This window comes from Choloepus didactylus, chromosome 14 (genome assembly GCF_015220235.1).
Source record: "Choloepus didactylus isolate mChoDid1 chromosome 14, mChoDid1.pri, whole genome shotgun sequence".
Lineage (NCBI taxonomy): Eukaryota > Metazoa > Chordata > Mammalia > Pilosa > Megalonychidae > Choloepus > Choloepus didactylus.
Window position 1 is genome coordinate 6,415,832 of NC_051320.1, and position 18,753 is coordinate 6,434,584.

Consider the following 18,753-nt stretch of genomic DNA (forward strand, 5'->3'; position numbering starts at 1 on the left):
AAAAAGTCGAAGTGGGAGGACTTACACTCCCAGATTTTGAAGCTTATTATAAAGCCACAGTAGTCCAAACAGCATGGTACTGGCACAAAGATAGACATACTGATCAATGGAATTGAAATGAGAATTCAGAGATAAACCCCCAGATCTGCAGTCTACTGATCTTTGATAAGGCCCCCAAAACCACCAAACTGGGATATAACAGTCTTTTCAACAAATGGGGCTGGGAGAGCTGGATATCCATATCCAAAAGAATGAAAGAGGACCCCCACCTCACACCCTACACAAAAAGTAACTAAAATGGTTTAAGGACCTCAACATAAAGGACAGTACCATAAAACTCCTAGAAGATAATGTAGGGAAACATCTTCAGGACCTTGTATTAGGTGGTTACTTCCTAAACTTTACACCCAAACCACAAGCAACAGCAACAACAACAAAGAAGATAAATGGGAACTCCTGAAACTTAAAAGCTTCTGTACCTCAAAGGTATTTGTCAAAAAAGTGAAGAGGCAGCCAACTTAATGGGAAAAAATGTTTGGAATCCATGTATCTGACAAATGACTGATATCTTGCATATATAAAGAAATCCTACAACTCAATGACAGCAGCTCAGACAGCACAATTATAAAATGGGCGAAAGACAGGAAAAGACAGTTCTCTGAAGAGAAAATATGAATGGCCAAAAAACACATAAAAATATGTTCAGGTTCACTAGCTATTAGAGAGATACAAATTAAAACCACAATGAGATATCATCTCCCACTCATTAGATTGGCTGCTGTTAAACAAACAGGAAACTACAAATGCTGGAGAGGATGTGGAGAAATTGGAACTCTTATTCATTGTTGGTGGGACTGTATAATGGTTCAGCCACTCTGGAAGTCAGTCTGGCAGTTCCTTAGAAAACTTGATATAGAGTTACCCTTCGATCCAGCAATTGCACTTCTCGGTATATACCTGGAAGATCTGAAAGCAGTGACACGAACAATAATCTGCATGCCAATGTTCATAGCAGCATTATTCACAATTTCCAAGAGATGGAAACAACCCAGATGTCCTTCAACAGATGAGTGAGTAAACAAAATGTGGTATATACAAATGATGGAATATTACACGGCAGTAAGAAGGAACAAGGTCATGAAATATATGACAACATGGATGAACCCTGAAGACATAATGCTGAGCAAAATAAGCCAGGCACAAAAAGAGAAATGTTGTATGTTATCACTAATGTGAATACTGAAAAATGTAAAATAAATGGTTTATAATGTAGAATGTAGGGGATTTAGCAATAGACAGCAAATAGTGAAGGGAGAATGATAATCTAATAAGAACAGATAAGTTATCATGAGTAAAGTTAATGCCCTGGGAATGCTTAAGAATGAGTATGATTTGTGAATTTCTAGGGAGAATGATAGGAACAAGTTCATAGAAATGTAGTTATTTTATATTACTTGTTTTTCTTATTCCTTTGCTGTGTTATAGTCTAAATATTCTCTTAGGGTAGTGTAGGAACATGTTGGAAGTAATGTAGTTATTACAGGTTATTGGTTTTTTCTTATTTCTTTATTTTTCTTTTGTTTGAAATGTTTTTTCTGCTTTTTTTTCAATTTTCTGATAAAGTTAATTGAAAAAAGATACAATGAAAAAAATACATACAGAGCCCCCCTGAAGAGCTGGGGGAAAGTATAGAGGAGTTGGGTTCCTCACCTAGATTATTGCTGATGTTCTCACAAACATTGAGGACTGGCGCTTTGATGTGCTGAGTCGTTTATCATGGGTGTTGCCCTTATGAAGCTTGTTACTGCAAAGGAGATGCTAAACCCGGGTATAATTGTGCCTAAGAGTCTCCCCCTGAGTACCTGTTTGTTGCTCAGATGTGGCCCTTTCTCTAGCTAAGCCAACTTGGTGGGTGAAATCACAGCCCTCCCCCCCTATGTGGGATCTGACACCCAGGGGTGTAAATCTCCCTGGCAATGTGGGATATGACTCCTGGGGATGAATCTGGACCTGACATAACAATGTAGCTACAGGGGGTGACAATGTGATTGTGAAAGCCTTGTGGATCACACTCCCCTTTATCCAGTGTATGGATGGATGAGCAGAAAAATGGGGACAAAAAACTAAAGGAAAAATAGGATGGGGGGGCGATGTGGGTGGTCTTTTTTTACTCTTATTTTTTCCTATTCTTATCTTCACTTTTTCTGGTACAAGGAAAATGTTCAAAAAAAAAATAGATGAGATGAATGAGCAACTATATGATGGTAATGTGAACAATTGATTGTACGCTTTGGATGATTGCATGGTATGTGAAAATATCACAATAAAATTGAATTAAAAAAAGAAAGAATGGCAATAATAATGACAAATATGACTCTTAGATTTCTATGAAATATAAATCACAATTGAAGTGAGCAGGAGAGTTCAGGGAGTGACTTTGAACTGGTTCTGGCACAGCCATTGGCTGCAAGCCTTGGTGTGGACACACCATGGTATGGCCTTGTAGGGCCAGCCCCTGCCTTGGTTCAACTGCCATGGGCATGGGTTTATGCCTCTGGCTAGTGAATGCACTTAACTTCTGAGCTGGGCATCCCCAGAACGTTAAATAGCTTATCTGTTCTTCTTGGATTATTGTTCCCCCTTCCTTAATTGCTCTCTACTGCTAGTTCCCCTACATTCTACATTATAAACCATTTGTTTTACATTTTTCAAAGTTCACATTAGTGGTAGCATATAATATTTCTCTTTTTGTGCCTGTCTTATTTCGCTCAGCATTATGTCTTCAAGGTTCATCCATGTTGTCATGTTTCACGAGATCGTTCCTTCTTACTGCTGCGTAGTATTCCATAGTGTGTATATACCACATTTTATTTATCCACTCATCTGTTGAAGGACATTTGGGTTGTTTCCATCTCTTGGCAATTGTGAATAATGCTGCTATGAACATTGGCGTGCAGATATCTGTTTGTGTCACTGCTTTCCGATCTTCCGGGTATATACCGAGAAGTGCAATCGCTGGATCGAATGGTAACTCTATATCTAGTTTTCTAAGGAACTGCCAGACTGACTTCCAGAGTGGCTGAACCATTATACAGTCCCACCAACAATGAATAAGATGAACTGGTTCTTTTTAAAGTCCTTTCTTCTCTTGGTCTGGGTTGGAGTTTATACAATGGTACAGAAGTATTATCAGATCTAGGGGATTGGGCATTTTCTTCTTCAGAGATTCTCAAAATGTGAACCCTCAAGCAGCTCTATCAGCATCACCTAGGAACTCACTAGAAATTCACATTAAACCCAATCCAGATGTATTGAAGCAGAAACTCTGGAAGTATAGACCAACAGTCTTTACTTTAACATGTGTGATTCTGATGCACAAGAAAGTTTGAGAACCTGTGTTCTAGACAAATAGAATCCAGATATGTGGTAAAAAATGATAGGCAGTATAAGGCAAGATGGAAAAAGGAAACTCATGAAAGCATACAACTGGGTTTGTTTTAGGAAAGATTATTTTTTTAGATGTAAAATATCTCGAACCAGAAAGGAAATATCTTCCCTCAACACAAATACACACGTTAAAAGTAAAGAATATATATACACATATTAATACAAATTAGAAACCACAGAGGAGAACCACATGTTCTGGGTTAGGAGTTGAGAAGATAGGCATGAGGAACAATGAGAAGATGGCTTCTCAAAACTCCTCTAGGTGTCTCACGGTCATATATGTGGTTATGGTGAGTAGACCAGAAGGGGATGGAGTGCATCTCCAGTCTGATGTCAGAGTCACTGGCAAACTGTGGCAGCGAGGCCCCTCTCCAGATAGTTTCTAAGCATCACCAGAGATGAAAGGAGATGCTGTAGTAGGTAGAAGTGGAGCTGTGGGGGCAGAGGGGTGGACTGCACTCCATGCTGGAGGAAAAGGATAATGCCAGTGCTGGTTCCAGTGCCAAAAGGACTATGGCTAAAGGAGATGGTACCTGGGGTACTGGGAGGGGGGTTGCAAAATAGAGTGATGTGGATCCAGGTGAGGTTCATGGCTGGCCATTCCATGAGGTGCCAAGGCTGTGTCTGCTTCAGAACAAGATGCCCTAGCTGCACCTGGTCTGTCTTTCCCATGGGAGGTACAGGAGAGTAAGCAGCTGATTAGTGTGGTGACTTGGCAAATGCTCGTCCTCAGGCTTATAAGCTCTTACCTTGGTCAGGTGGTGCCTGCTGTTTCCCAATGATGATCTCTGGGCAGCTATATGAGGAAACCAAGTCTTTAACATCCCTTCTACCTGTAGCAGTTTTCCTAGATAATGCTCCCCCATCTGTGGTTTCTGCAAAACACCTGCAATACACTGGATCCTATCCATTGCCACACTCTGCTGGCAATTGCTCAGTCCTCTCTCAGAACGACCCATCTTCAGCCCATTAAGAAGATCTGTGAGGGGGTGAGTGAATCCTTGGAGATCTTTACACATTTTTACACAGAGGGCCTGTCTCCCTCTGTGCTACAGCTCTGGGTGTTCAGAGGGGTTTCCAATCCACCATCTCTTGGCCTTTGGACCCCAGATCCTGCCACAGGAGAAGCCAAGCCCAGCTGTTCCAGGTGAGATGTTGTATGTTGCTTGCTGGAAACCCTGGGTCTATGCCTGTAGCAGATAGGACCCGGGCTGGGCCAGGATCCTCCTCTCTGCCCAACAGTGCCTGGCCTGGGCCCATGGGCCCCCTTGTCCTGCCCCTTACTATCAGAGTTGAAGCCAAAGTCACTGTTCAGAAGAGGGGGTAAGGAGGAATAGGATGAAACACTATATGGAGAACCCATAGGTCCAGAAGTAGGTGTTGGAAGAGCAGCTCCTGGGGTACCCAAAGATTGGAACCAGCAGCTGGGTCAATCGGCTCAGACTGGATTCTGTCCCTCATTGCTTCACGGCCTCTCTGGGTGCTGAAAGCTTGTTTTTAAACAATTGAAAATAACTTACTACTTTTTGGTCATACCCCATTGCCCTCTGTCATGTTTTCTGTCCAAAAGCCAATACTGTACTCTGTTCCTTTAGTAATACAAGTTGTCTGTATTGGAACATAATCTCTTACACATTACTTCTTGTTAATTCTTTACAGCAACCAAACTAGAAGTGTGGAAAACTGAGAAAAGACATTTTTTTTCTGAGAATTCTTAAACATAAAAATGCATTTATGCTAGAGCATCCCTGGAACTAAGTAGAGTACCATTTTGTATTTAAAAAGGGCATAGTCATTAACTTCAGTAATCCGTAATAAATTGTTTTATCATTATTCTTGATCCGACCTAATTTATCCAAAATTCTAATTACTAGGTATTTTTTTCTCAAATAACTTTACTATCTTTTAATTGTGTCTGTCAAATTATTAATTAGTTTAGAATGTTAAATTTGCCTTTCCAATGATTAATGGAAGGTAAGAAGCCTATGTGCGATATACACAGAGCAAGAAATGTGTTTTCTCTTTAACGTGATACTCAGAGACAAATAATGACTCAAAGTGAAGAATGATTTAAAAAGAACATCTGAAGAAGGTAGATGGGAAAATTAATGACCATGATAACTGCTGCAGTCAGAGAAAACTATGCTGGTATTTTTGAAGACTTTTGACATCAATTCAAAATTTTAGCTATTAAGGAAAAATCCCATAATTTGATAAACAAATTGCTTAGAGAAAATGTATGGGAAATATCAACATGCTAAAAACATTAGAACTAATCTGAAGTTTTTCTTTCCCTTTACTATTGCTTTAGGAAATAGTCAATCTATTCATAATCAATCCATGGCTATTTATTTCTCTCATTGTCACATGTTGATCTGCAGTAGTGCATCTCACTGGCTACAGTAAAGCAAATATAACTGTTTCTCACATTGATAAAATACTAGACTAGTGGTTACATAAATGAGCTTACATCTAGCCAGCCAGCCTCCCTGGAGTTCTGTATTTAGGTCTCTGGCCCAGATTTTCTCAACGTTTTAGGCTGCTGTATATTTAGAACAGAATACAAATGAGTTTCAGAAGAACATAAATTATCTAAAATTGTTCCACACTGCAAAAAAAGTTCATATGTTTCTTTGTAAAGATTTTCTTTGATCGTGAGTGTGCCATTTTTGATCAATATGTATTCTTGTGATATAAAAGCTGTATTATATTGGAATCAAGTCTAATTTTTTAGATTATTTTTCACTACCTGCATATTTTATCCATAGTGACTTTGCTCTATTTGTAGAAGGGTTTTTAAAGTCTTTAGGCATGTGCACATGGTAGTGGTTCTATATTTACTTTAGGCCTTTTGTTCTATAAACTCTGCTATTTGAATTCCACATCGTCTTAGACAACTTGGTATGAATATGTGCAAAAGAGCCTAATGACTTTTTCCTGTTCTGATTGTAATAACTTGCCGAGGCTAGTTAGCTCATCTGGTTGAAGCAAGTTTCTAATGAGATAAAGGTTGAAGGTTCAAACCCCCTCGAGACCAATTAGCTTCACAAGGAGGAAAAGGCAGCTCCCACACTTGTGCCTGAAATCACATCACAAACATGTAATGTTTCACATAATTGAGGCACCTAAGCATCACCACGAATAGAAAAGTAGCCCAGACTAAGGACCCCTAAAGAGGAAAGCACTTAGAATAATCCCTGGTATGCAAGAGATGATGAAAAATGTATCTGTTGAGGAAATTAAAGCAAAGAGAGACATCCAAATAAGAAAAGTCTGTATTTCCTAAGTGTATAGGATAAGGTATAATAGAAGGTCATGTAATGACAGAAGGAGAAAAAAAAGGGTCATCTTACTAACAAAATATAGCCTTGTCTTTAAAGGTGGTGTGCTTCCTGGGCCCCTGTTTGTGCCTAGGCTTGGAGGCCATTCATTTCTCTGGTGATGGCGTCACCATCCTCTCTTCTGCCGATAACCAGGTTTGGCACCAGCCATATCAAGGACTTCTGCCCTGTGTTGCTGCCCATCTAACATAATCCCTTATAGACAGAGGAGCTGCTCAGCCTATTAAATTCAACTGATTTTTCTCCATGCTCCCTATACTCTCAAATCCATCCCATCTCTTAACTGATTATTTATAAACAAAACTTTTACTTTGAAATAAACATGGAATCACAGAAAGCTGCAGAGAGGATGCATGTTTCCCCTAGTTTCCCCCAGCAGTTATATCTTAATTATAGTACAATATCAAAACCAGAGATGTGATATTGGTACAATGTATGTGCATTTTTATGTAATGATATCATATGATTAGATTCTTGTAATCACTTCCAACAAGATACAGAACTATACCAATATTACAAAGATCTCCCTCATGGTACCCTTTTATAGCCATGGCCACCCCACACTCATCCCTAATCCTTGAAAAACACTAATCTGTTTTTGTCTCTATAATTTTGTCATTTTGAGAAAGCTAAATAAATGAAATCATATAGTAATTGTCATTTTGAGATTGGCTGTCTGCATTCAGCACAATGCCTTTGAGATCCATCAAAGTTGTTGCGTGTATCAATACAATAGCTTATTCCTTTTTTACTGCTGAGTAGTATTCCACAGTACAGGCATCCAAAAGTTTATTTATCCATTCGCCTATTGAGAGACATTTGCTTGTATCCAGTTTTTTACTCTTATATATAAAGTTGCCATAAGCACTTATGTACAGATGTATGTGCAGACGTGAGCTTTCATTTCTCTGGGATAAATGCCCAGGTGTGAAATTGCTGAGTCATATAGTAGTTTTGTGTTGTTTTTAAGAAACTGCCAAACTTTTCCAGAGTGACTATGGTATTTACATTCCCACCAGCCATGTAGGAGGTATCCAAATTCTTTACATTTTTCATTAGCATTCGATATTGTCATTATTTTTAAGTTTAGCCATTTAAACAGGTATGTAGTGATATCTCTTCATAGTCTCAATTTTCATTTCCCTAATGGCTAATGATGTTGAGTACCTCTTTATTGCTTATTTTCCATCCATTTGTCCTCTTTAATGAATGTCTGTTCATATCTTTAACCCACGTTTAATTGGATTGTTTAATTTTGACTGTTAAGTTTTGAGAGTTCTTTGTATAATGTAGATATGAGTACTTGGTCAAATAGATGATTTGCAAATAATTTCACACATTTAGTAGCTTGTATTTTCATACTCTTTTATGAACTTTCATAGAGCAGTACTTTTTAACTTGATAAAATCCAAGGCATCATTTTTTTTCTTTGGTTTCATTTCTAAGAATTCTTCACCTAGACCTAAGTAACAAAGATTTTCTCCTATGTTTTATTCCAAAAGATGTATAGTTTTGCATTTTACATTTAAATCTGGGCTGCATTTCATTTTAATTTTTGTAAAAGGTGAGTATTAGATAGAGTTTCATATATTTGCCTATGGATATCCAACTGTTTCAGCAAGAGATATTAAGTAGACTATACTTCTTTCATTAAACTGATTCTGAATCTTTGTAAAAAAATGACTTGGAAACATTTATTTGCATATTTTTGTGGATTCTCTGTTTCACTGATCTATGTATATATCCCTTCATCAACACCACTCAATCTTGTTTGCTATATAATAATTCTTGAAATAGCGTAGAGTGATTGCTCTCATTTCTTCTTTTACAGAACTTTTGAGCATTCTTGTTTCTTTGCTGTTGCCTTTTGTTAGATTTACACCTAAATATTTCATTTTTAGTGTACTTAAATGGTATTGTATTTTAAATTTCAGTTTTCATGTGTTTATAACTAGTATATAGAAATACAATTAAATTTTTCATATTGATCTTGTATTCTGTAAACTTGATGTCACTCATTTGTTTTAGGCCTTTACATGTGCATTCTTTGGGATTTTCTATATATACTACCATGTGATCTGCAAATAGAAACAATTGTATATCTTCCTTTCAGATCTGTATGCTATTTATTTCCTTCACTTGCCTTATTTCACTGGTTATAACTTAAATACTTGGTTTAGTATTGTGTTAACTTCCACATATTTATAAATGTTCTAGTTTTCTTTCTGTTATTGATTTCTAGCTTCATTTTATTGCAGTTGGAGAAGATGCTTCGTAAAATTTAAATCTCTTTAAGTGTAGTAAGACTGTTGTCTTCCTGGAGAAGGATCCATGGAAATTGAGAAGAGTAGCCCCTGCTTAACTTTTCACATTTTCTCAGCCCTTCTTCATCTGTTTCTTGCCCTGGATATGCGGTACAATTTTTAAGATTGCACTTTTTGTGCCATATTTCACATCCAAGAGAAAGCTTCCTTTCCTCTCTTCCTGACCTGGGAATCTTCATCTGTTCTATTTGTTTTTGTGCCGAATTTTCTCCATAGCTCCCATGATTTGTTTAAATTGTCTCCTTCAGTCTGTGCCTGTATTTCCTTATGCTATTTAGTTCTGAGAACCATCCTGTATTATAGTAGGTCAGCTCCCCCACCCCCTTGTCAGTGTGTGTGTGTGTTTGTGTGTGTGTGTTTGTGTGACTTTTCTGCCTTCATTTTCTTCCCCATTCCTGTAGCCCACCCTAAGGACCCAGAAAGGTGCCTCAATCCCGAAAGTCTCGTTGTCCTTCTAGGTGGTCTGGCAAACAGTGGCTGGATTGAGTGTGCCCACCTTTTGCCAACAGTTTTGCCATAGTCTCTCTTTTATTTTTCCTGGGAACACTTCTGTATGCAGCACTCCTCAGCCACTTGTGTTGCATCCTGCATCTCTATGGACATGAGTCCCTGTGAATAGATATGCACAGGGTTCTAACTCGCTGCTGTGAATGACTGTAGTCTGCATCTGTGACAGGGGGACCCAGGCTGTCCTGCCTCTGAGCAACTCCCAAGCTGCATAGTACCGAGTGAGGGGCAGAGGTCCAGACTGGCAGCTCCAGCAGGGAAATCTCCTACCTGATCTTGGAGATTATTTTTTTTTTCTTTGATTCAGCATTTTTGGAGTCTTCCCCACCATTCTTCAGGGTTTCAAGTAAATGGGATTTATCCTTTTATCAGTTGATTCTTAGGGAAGACTTTTCCAGGGGATGCCTTATGTCACCATGTTGATGACATCTCCTTCTGCTTTCTTTTGATTAATATTAGTATGGCATATCTTCTCTCTTCCTTTTAATTTGAGTGTGTACTTTATTATATTTGAAGTAATTTTCTTGTAGTCAGTATAGTCAGGCCACAGATTTTTAAATCTACACTGCCAAATTTTATCTTCTAAAGGTGTGTTTAGACAATTTAATGTAATTATTGATATGTTAAAGCTTATGTCTGACATTTTAATTGTTGTTTTTTCTTTGCTCTCTTTTCTTTTCTACCTTCCTGTGGGTTTCTTGAGTATTCTCTTTAAATTCTATTCTGATTTATCTCTAGTATTTGTGAGTACAACTCTACATATCATTGTTTAGCTTTTTTATTCGTTGATTTAGGCATTCCATTTACATTATGTATGCATATGTACAATGTTATTGCATTCTACTTGTGATGATATTTTATCAGTTTCTTATCTCCATTTACAGCCCTTTTCCTTTCCCCTTTATATTATAATAGTCTTATTTCCTCTTAGGTATATTGATAACCATGTTAGACAGTATTATGACTAAACCTCAAATATAATTCAAATGCACATACATAATTTAGAAAACGCAAGTGCAGGAGAAAATTGTATTCTATTTACTCATAATTTTCCTCTTTCCATGTTCTTTATTCCTTCTCCATTACCTAAGATTCTTTAGTTTAAATTATCTTTCCATTTTGAGAACTCACTTTCGATATTATTTTAGGTCTGCTGGACACAAATACTCTTAGTTTTCTTCACCCAAAAATGTCTTCATTCTACCTTCATTCCTGAAGATATTTTTGCTCTATATATAATTGTGCATTGAGAGTTCTTTCCTTTCAGCACTTGAAATATATTGTGCCACTTCTTTCTGGACTCCATGGTTTCTGATGAGAAATCAAGTGTCATTTGATTGTTTTTCCTTTTTATGTACAGTGTCATTTTCTTCTTACTGCTTGCATGGTAATTTCTTTGTCTTTAGTTTTCAGAAGTTTGACTAGGATGGGTCATGGTATGGATTTCTCTGGGTGTATCATTTTGGGTTTTTTTCAGCTGCTTGCATCTGTTGGTTTATGTTTTTAGACAAATTTGAAATTTTTCAGTCATTACTTTTTTGAATAGACTTTTCCATCCCAACCTCTTTCTGTTCTTCTTTGTTACTTTTATGATAAGAATGTTATACCTTTTGTTATAGTCTGAGATTCTGAGGCTCTTTTCAATTTTTTTTTCAGTGTATTCTCTCTCTTTTTTACATTTGCGTAATTTCTATTGCTCTATCTCCAAGTTCTCTATTACACTGTTTAGTTCCAACATTCAGGTGTTTATTTCATTTATTTTATTTTTTACTTTACATTTTCTATTTGTTTCTTTTTCACATCTTTACTGTTACATTTTCTTTCTTTGCTGAATGTATAATTTTTGCATATATTTCAAGGGAGTCTATAATTGCTTGTCGCAACATTTTAATGATAGCTGTTTTAAAATAGATTTTAGATCATTCTAAAATCTGTCTAATCTAGATACTGGTGTCTGTCTGTTGGTTGTCTTTTCTTACTCATTTTGAGATCTTCTTGGATTTTGGTATGCAAGTGATTTATGATAGAAACCTGGACATTTTGGGTCATATGTTGTAAGACTATGGCTTGTATTTAATGCCATATTTTAGCAGGCTTCTTCTGACTGCACTTTGGTGGGTGAACAGACACCCCCTCGTTACCACCTGGTGGAGGCTCAGCTGCAGTTTCTCCACTGGAGTTGACACCCATGTAGAGGGACCCCTTGTTACTGCTGGGTCAGGGTGGGGCTCAGACTCCCTACCTGGCCTTTGCTAATATCATCTGGGTTAGAGAAGAGGAGCACCTTTTTAGGGGTCCTTCCTGACTTCCACTGACACCCTGGGGAGGGGACCTGGTTTTTGCTGAGCAGTGGTGGAAGTCCTAATCTCTACTAGGTCTCCTCTGACACTGACCAGCAAAGAGGGAGAGCAATGCCTTATTACTGCTGACCCCGGCTGATGGAGAAGCCCAGGCTTACCAAGTGGTCTCCACAGACACCATGAGTGCGTGCAGGGGACTTGTTACCTTTTACTCAACCTTCTCCAACAGCACCCCAACAGGGTTTGGGCACCTCATTAAAGCCTTGCAAGAGTGGGCATCTAGGCTCTCCATTCATGTTCAATGTCAGCAACATGGGTGACTTCACAGTTTTTGTCTGTGGTGTCTTGTTGGAGTTGATCTGTATTGTTTGAAAGGGGCAAGACTGTCCTTTACTTGGTGCTCTGGCTACAGAAAGCAGGCTTCCCCTAGGGCTTTTTGTGTCTGGAACACATAGAAACTTCCAGGTGACCAACTTCTCCAGCATCCAGTCATTCTCAGGTCCCAAGGTCCCAGACGTTTGCCTTCTTTTTATTTGTAAAATCTAGTGTTTTTAGGTTTACTTAGCAGAGGGATGGAGGAAAGTACATCTATTCCATCTTCCTGGAAGCAAAAGTTAATATTTGATTAACCTATGAATACTGAATTTTTCATGTTGTTCACCTGCTATAAAACCCAAGAACTACTCATTACTTAAAGGATATAATCAAAATTTATTATCCTGCAATTTAAGTCACCAATAATTTGGTCCCTTACTAAATAATCATGTATCGCAATTGTTCAATGCTCTTTAAATAACTACTCAAAATTCTCTACACAAGTATTTTACTGTACAATCTTTTTTTTTCCCACCATCTTCATAAGTCAGGGGTTTTGTTTTTTTTGTTTGGACACTAAAATAAGATACCACTGGTGAAATGGATTAGAAAATGGTCTGGTCTAGTGCTAAGCAAAAATAATTTTTTCATTCTTAATAAAAGTTATTGGTCTTTACTCACTGTGACTAATAATATTTATGACACAGAAGATGCCATATAATCTGTTGAATTGATTTGTTGAAAGTCATGGATGGGAAAGGGAGCAGTAAGAAGGGAAGTTTCATTTTCAGCAATGACTCTTTTGATTGTGGTAAAAAGACATTTAATTAATTGCTTTATTAGATGGTGAAAGCCCCAGCTCAGTGAAAAAGAGGCTGATGATAATGAAGTATTTCCTTCTAACTCTTAAATAGTAGGCATAAAAATCCGGGACAATCAAGCACATGTTTCCCTAAGAATCTGAACTTTGGGAGAAATTACAGTGTTTTTCCTTCTCAATTTAAATAAATGCAACAACAAAAATGATAGAAAACATCAGAAGAAAGCTTTAGAACAAGTAAGAAGGGCAATAAAAATCATGCTCCTGTATTTATTTCATTGCAAGAAACAGGAAATGATGAACTGTTGATGAACTTTTCTTAGACCTGGTGTACTTAGAAAACAAACAGGAGTTTACTGTTTGTGAAGTTTAAATATGAAGCTAATGCCAGCATTTTTGAAGCAAAGGTAGTTCTGCTGTTCTTAATTCCTACAACATTAAGAGCCTAAATATCTCACAGAAATATGGCAAGGGGAGGCCTCAGCTTCACTTGACATGGGCCTCTGCCCAGAACCTAGGATTATATGCCATCCCGGATAGCCTAGTGTTTTAGAAATTATTGTCATTTTCCAAAAGCAATATTTGCATGTCTTTGATTGCTGGGGTGCAGATTAGAATGGAACATTCACCACCATGCCAGAATCCCTCTAACAACATTTCTAGAGAAGGGGTGGGTCCTCCTTGCTCAGAAAGACCTGCATTACCTCTGGTTGCGTGATGCTACCCAGTAACTTGTACCAGATGTGACTCTTGCGTTCTTTCCCACTGGATTGATTTGGGATTTCTTTCTCTCTGGCTCTTTTCTTAGAACTCAGTGCACCCTCAAGGGAAGTCTTATTGACCCGTCTGTGGAGTGCTGAGCCTTTCATAATCTTTCCTCATGGGAATACAGTTCCTATCATGTAATTGGTGTTTAACAAATTATTCACTGAATGACTGTATCACCTAACCCCTGCCCCATTTCCCAGACAACCTTGGAAACAGTCTTCTCTAATACTTTCTCCTATTCTAGCCTCCTTTTTTTTCTCTTTTCCTTGAGATGAAACTACTTACTGCTTTTTTTTTTTCTCACTTGCCTAACTTATGAACTTTATTTTCCTACATTTCAGGAAATACAGGTTTAGGCCCCATAGACTTCTTTCCTTGGGTCTATTTTTCCTGGAGGCGGGGCATAAATAAAAATGTGAAGCTTTTAGAAAGATACAAATGAAATAATTTGGGAGTTGCCAAATTTCTGGCCTTCTTACTATAACAGTGAGAATTATGAGAATTGTTGAATTCTAGAAAGAGACTCCATAAACCCAACACAATCAGTTCCATTCCACTTTAAAACTGTTTGTCAGTTCGATTCCAAAATTCAGGCAAGAGAAATGACTTTTGGCCCCTACCCAGAATACTAGGTCTTCACAGATGACAGCCCAACACGGACAACCTCAATATGTTCCAAACAAGCATCTGTAGGAAACACTGGAGTAAAACAGAACATCTGTGACTGAGCCAGGAAAGGCCAACCGGACAGCAAGATGGATCAGATGGACACCTTTGAATAAGATCTAGCTTAATTGTTGAGACACATGTCCAAGCCTGGCCTGCACCTGCCACTGTCAAACTAAAGGATAAGCTGTGCAAAGCCAGTTTCTGGTTTATTTTTGAGATCCTGTGGGGAGAAAAATAAGCAAAAGAAAGGTCACAAGTAATCAGCATTGCAAAATTTAGAAAAATTGGTCTCTTTATGCATGCCTTTCTCTTTAAAACAAATCTACCCAGATGGTTTAAGATGCTTGAATGTGGTGCCAAGTGTGTAACATTATGAAGGAAAATCAATTAGACTTCTTACAGTTAAACATTTAATAACATTAATGATATGTGACATATTTCATAAGCATGCTTTCACATACATGATCTCTCAAATACTCAAAAGAATCTGCAAAGTAGACCAACACCATCTTACTGCTTTCAAAAAGAAAGCTTTGCTATCTTTATGAAGCTTTTGCACAACTTTTTTGGTGATTGTTCTGTGCCAGGCCTAGCAGCACTCTAGCCTCTGAACATGTTTTATTTTCTCTGCTCCCCCAAAATTATCTTTCCCACACTGACCTCCATCATTGGGATTTTGCTTACTCATTCATTAGGTTTCATACTAGATTTCATTTCCTCCAGGATGCCTCTTTAATCTGGGTTGAATTATTGTCAATTATTCTTCTCCTTTTTTAACACTTACTATACTGTGTTATACTGACCTGCTTTCTTTTCTGTCTCCTCACTAGGCTCCCTGTGGGCAGAAATAATATTCCCAGCTTGAGAAACTGTCCATAAACACAGTAGACAAATGATAATACTTGTGAGTGCATGGGAGATGTGGCCAATTATTTATTAGTGTATTTAACATGCTGAAAAACAAATTCCTATTCTTCAGATCCAGCAAGCATTTCCTACAACTTTAGAAGAACTGTGGTTTCATTTTGTCAGAATTTTTATATCATCTTCTATTTTACCCAAAATTGTGTTCTAACAATTGGTATTGTTAGCTAGCTGGCAGGCTTTTCTGGGGCTGCAAATTTATGAAATATATAAGAAGTTATGTAAGTTTAAAAAGTTAAGATTATGTAACCTGCAATCTTGGGGGAATACATACCTGTGTAAAATGTAATTATACAAGTTCATCTGTTTACTGGATACTTACAGCTTCTTTGTTTACACAGTAGATACATAATTGTTCCATAACTCATGCTTTTCAGCGTTAAAGTGGTACTGATTCCTTTCCAGTTATTTTCATATGACCACAGGGCTGCACAGCCAGCATTTGTATTTTTTAAATGTAGGAAATCATCAGGGTTATGTATATGTCCACATTTTAATTAGTTGACACTTTTGTTAAAACCTAGATAGCTTCAAAGTTGTTATTTTCCTGTAAAGCAGTTCCAAGGTTTTTGCTTAGAGTATAATAAACCAGGGATTCTCAAATTTTCATGCACATGAATCGTCTGGGGATTGTTTGAAAAATGCAGATTTAGATTCAGGAGGTCTGAGGAGAGGCCTGGGTTCTGCATTTCTGCCCATCCGCAGAACAAGATCCCAGAATAGATGCTGTCATCTGTTCCCTGTGTACCACATGAGGTTTCAAGTGGAATGATTCATAAGTTTAATAATAAAAATACTATAAAGGAAGAGTTAGAATGTTAATGCTTCAGATTATTTCCACTAATGTGGATGGAATTTATTCCTCTTCCCCAAGATGCATTATTGATCTTAAAAGCAGATATGTGACATGACTTTAAAGCCAGATTTCTTGGATTTGACGTCTGGATGATCATCCCTTGGGCAAATTCGCTACCTTGTTAAATTATACTGGGATAGCTACTCATCCTTGGGTTCCTTACCTGTGAGTTATTTTGAGGAAAAGGGGTAATTAGCATAAAACACTTAGCAAAGAGCATGGAATATAATAAATGCATGACAAATTATATTTATTATTATAATCTCCCTTTAGAAACTGAGGAAAGTCGGCTAAGAATCATTAAATTATAGGATCAAAGGGGACTCAAACCTTTATCTGATACTGGTGTTCCCTCTGCCTGAGTGACTGAGAACCCATTGCACTTTTGTTTAATTTGATTGTCAGCAATTTTTTCTGCCCTTTTCAACATCCAGTGGTCCATGTTGCTGGAACATCCACCCCATGCCTTGTTCCTTCATCTCAATTCATGCAGAAACGGTATCAAAGTTCTACGATGTGCTGGTTTTTCGATGTTTGACTATTGCCACCAGCTTTCCTAATGAAAGTTCCTTTTTGGGTCATATACAGTCCTGCAACTTAGGCTTTGTTTCCATCCTGTCCTCTTATGTTTCTTTGTATTCTATATGTGCCTCTTAACGAAAGCGCCCAGACACTAAGCTATATATTGAGGTGGACTCACTCAAAGGTGTAGTGTAGTTTGGGCTTCTCCAACACTCCAGTTCTGGTGCTCCCCAAGACCACACAGCATTGAAGGTGGCCACATCACAGCTGGGCCCAGTGGAAACCACAGCTGATGATGTCCAATTTCACACTTATCCATCGGTTTCTAAACTCTTTGGCCAATGCTCTGTGCATTTGAGTTTACAGCTTGTGCTGGTTTGAAACTGTTCTGTACCCCTAAAAAGCCATGCTTTTAAAATCCAATCTTGTGGGTGCAGACTTATTGTAGGTAGGATCTTTTGATTAAGTTATTTCCATAGAGATGTGATTCCACTCATTCAGTGTGGGTCTCAATTAGTTTAATGGAGTCCTTAAGATAGATCAGGGAGAGAGAGAGAGCTCAGAGCTAACACAGACCCAGATGCTTGGAGATGCATGTAGAAAGACAGTAGGTGATGTTGAGCTAAGAGATGAAGCCCAGATTTCCCCAGAGAAGATAAAAGATGACCCCCAGATGCTTAGAGAGAAACGCCCTGGAAGAACAAGCAAAGACGCACAGTGGCTAAGAGAGAGAAGCTAAGAGATAAAGCTCAGAGTTTACCCCAGAGAAGCTAAGTGAGAACCCACAGATGCTTAAAGAGAAAGCCACTGAAATCAGAAGCTGAAAGCAATACAACCAGGGAGCAAAAGACCGACAGGTGCCAGCCACGTGCCTTCCCAGCTGACAGAGCTGTTCCAGACGCCATTGGTCTTTCTTCAGTGAAGGGATCTTCTTGTTGATGTCTTAGTTTGGACACCTTTATGGCCTTACGACTGTAACTTTGAAACCTAATAAATCAAATCCCCTTTATGAAAGCCAATCCATTTTTGGTATACTGCATTTCAGCAGCTTTAGCAAACCAGAACAGGGCTGCATTCACCCACTTTCCATTCTCTCTGTTAAACACATTCCTGGTTCATTGGCTTGGTACACCCATTTGAACACTTTTTATCAATGACACTGTTCCTCCAGTTTTATGTCAAGATTGAAACTGACACCCCAGTCCTTGAGGAGGTTGGGAATATGAACACTGGAAGGAGTTCTAATGAGATAAAACTTATAGTGACCAATGACACTTTAAGGAATTTCCTTAAAGTCATTTTTATAAAGTTATGATTCATCAAAGAAAGGGCTACCCATAAAAGTTTTAATTTGCAGCTGATTTTTACAGACCAGTGTTTTGGTGTTACCAAGAAAATGAAGTCTTCATGCATATTTATCTAGTGGGAAATTATTTCATTAATAGGATAACCAGCCTGTTAATTTTCCTAATTTCCATCTTTCTGCTTGATTTTTGCATATTTAAGTTCTAAATATCTTTTTTCTTTTATTTTAACAAATCGGTTAAAGAAAACAGACACTAAATTGAAGACTACCTTGGCAAATTTTGGGTGAGGTCTGGAAGGAAATACACTGAAGTGATTAGGCATTAATTCCAGTTGTCTGTGAGATTATCTATATATTGTAATTTTTTTCCTGCCTTCCATTTTCTCTCTGAACTAATGGCTATAATGATAAAGAAACAATATACTGGCTTTAATTTGGCAAATTTATGAATGTGGACTAAAATTTTAATGACTCCTTCTGTTCAATATTCTGAAAGCGTAGATGGGCATTTAATGATTTGTTTATTGCTGTCATGTCAGTCAACTGAAAACTAACTTCACTGGTGACTAGTGGTTTAGTTTCTTGGGCTGCTCAAGCAAATACCATGAAATGGGGCAGTTTAATGGTATTTGCTTGAGTTTTAGCTCACAGTTT

General features: G+C 37.8%; 1 protein-coding gene and 1 pseudogene across 2 annotated transcripts in view; one reads left to right on the plus strand and one right to left on the minus strand.

The window, feature by feature from the left end:
• The window catches only part of SNTG1 (syntrophin gamma 1), a 1,042,376-nt gene that overhangs the window by 193,064 nt on the left and 830,559 nt on the right, over window positions 1-18,753 (plus strand). The gene's annotated exons all lie outside the window — the stretch shown is intronic.
• LOC119509591 lies at window positions 3,695-4,810 on the minus strand (annotated as a pseudogene).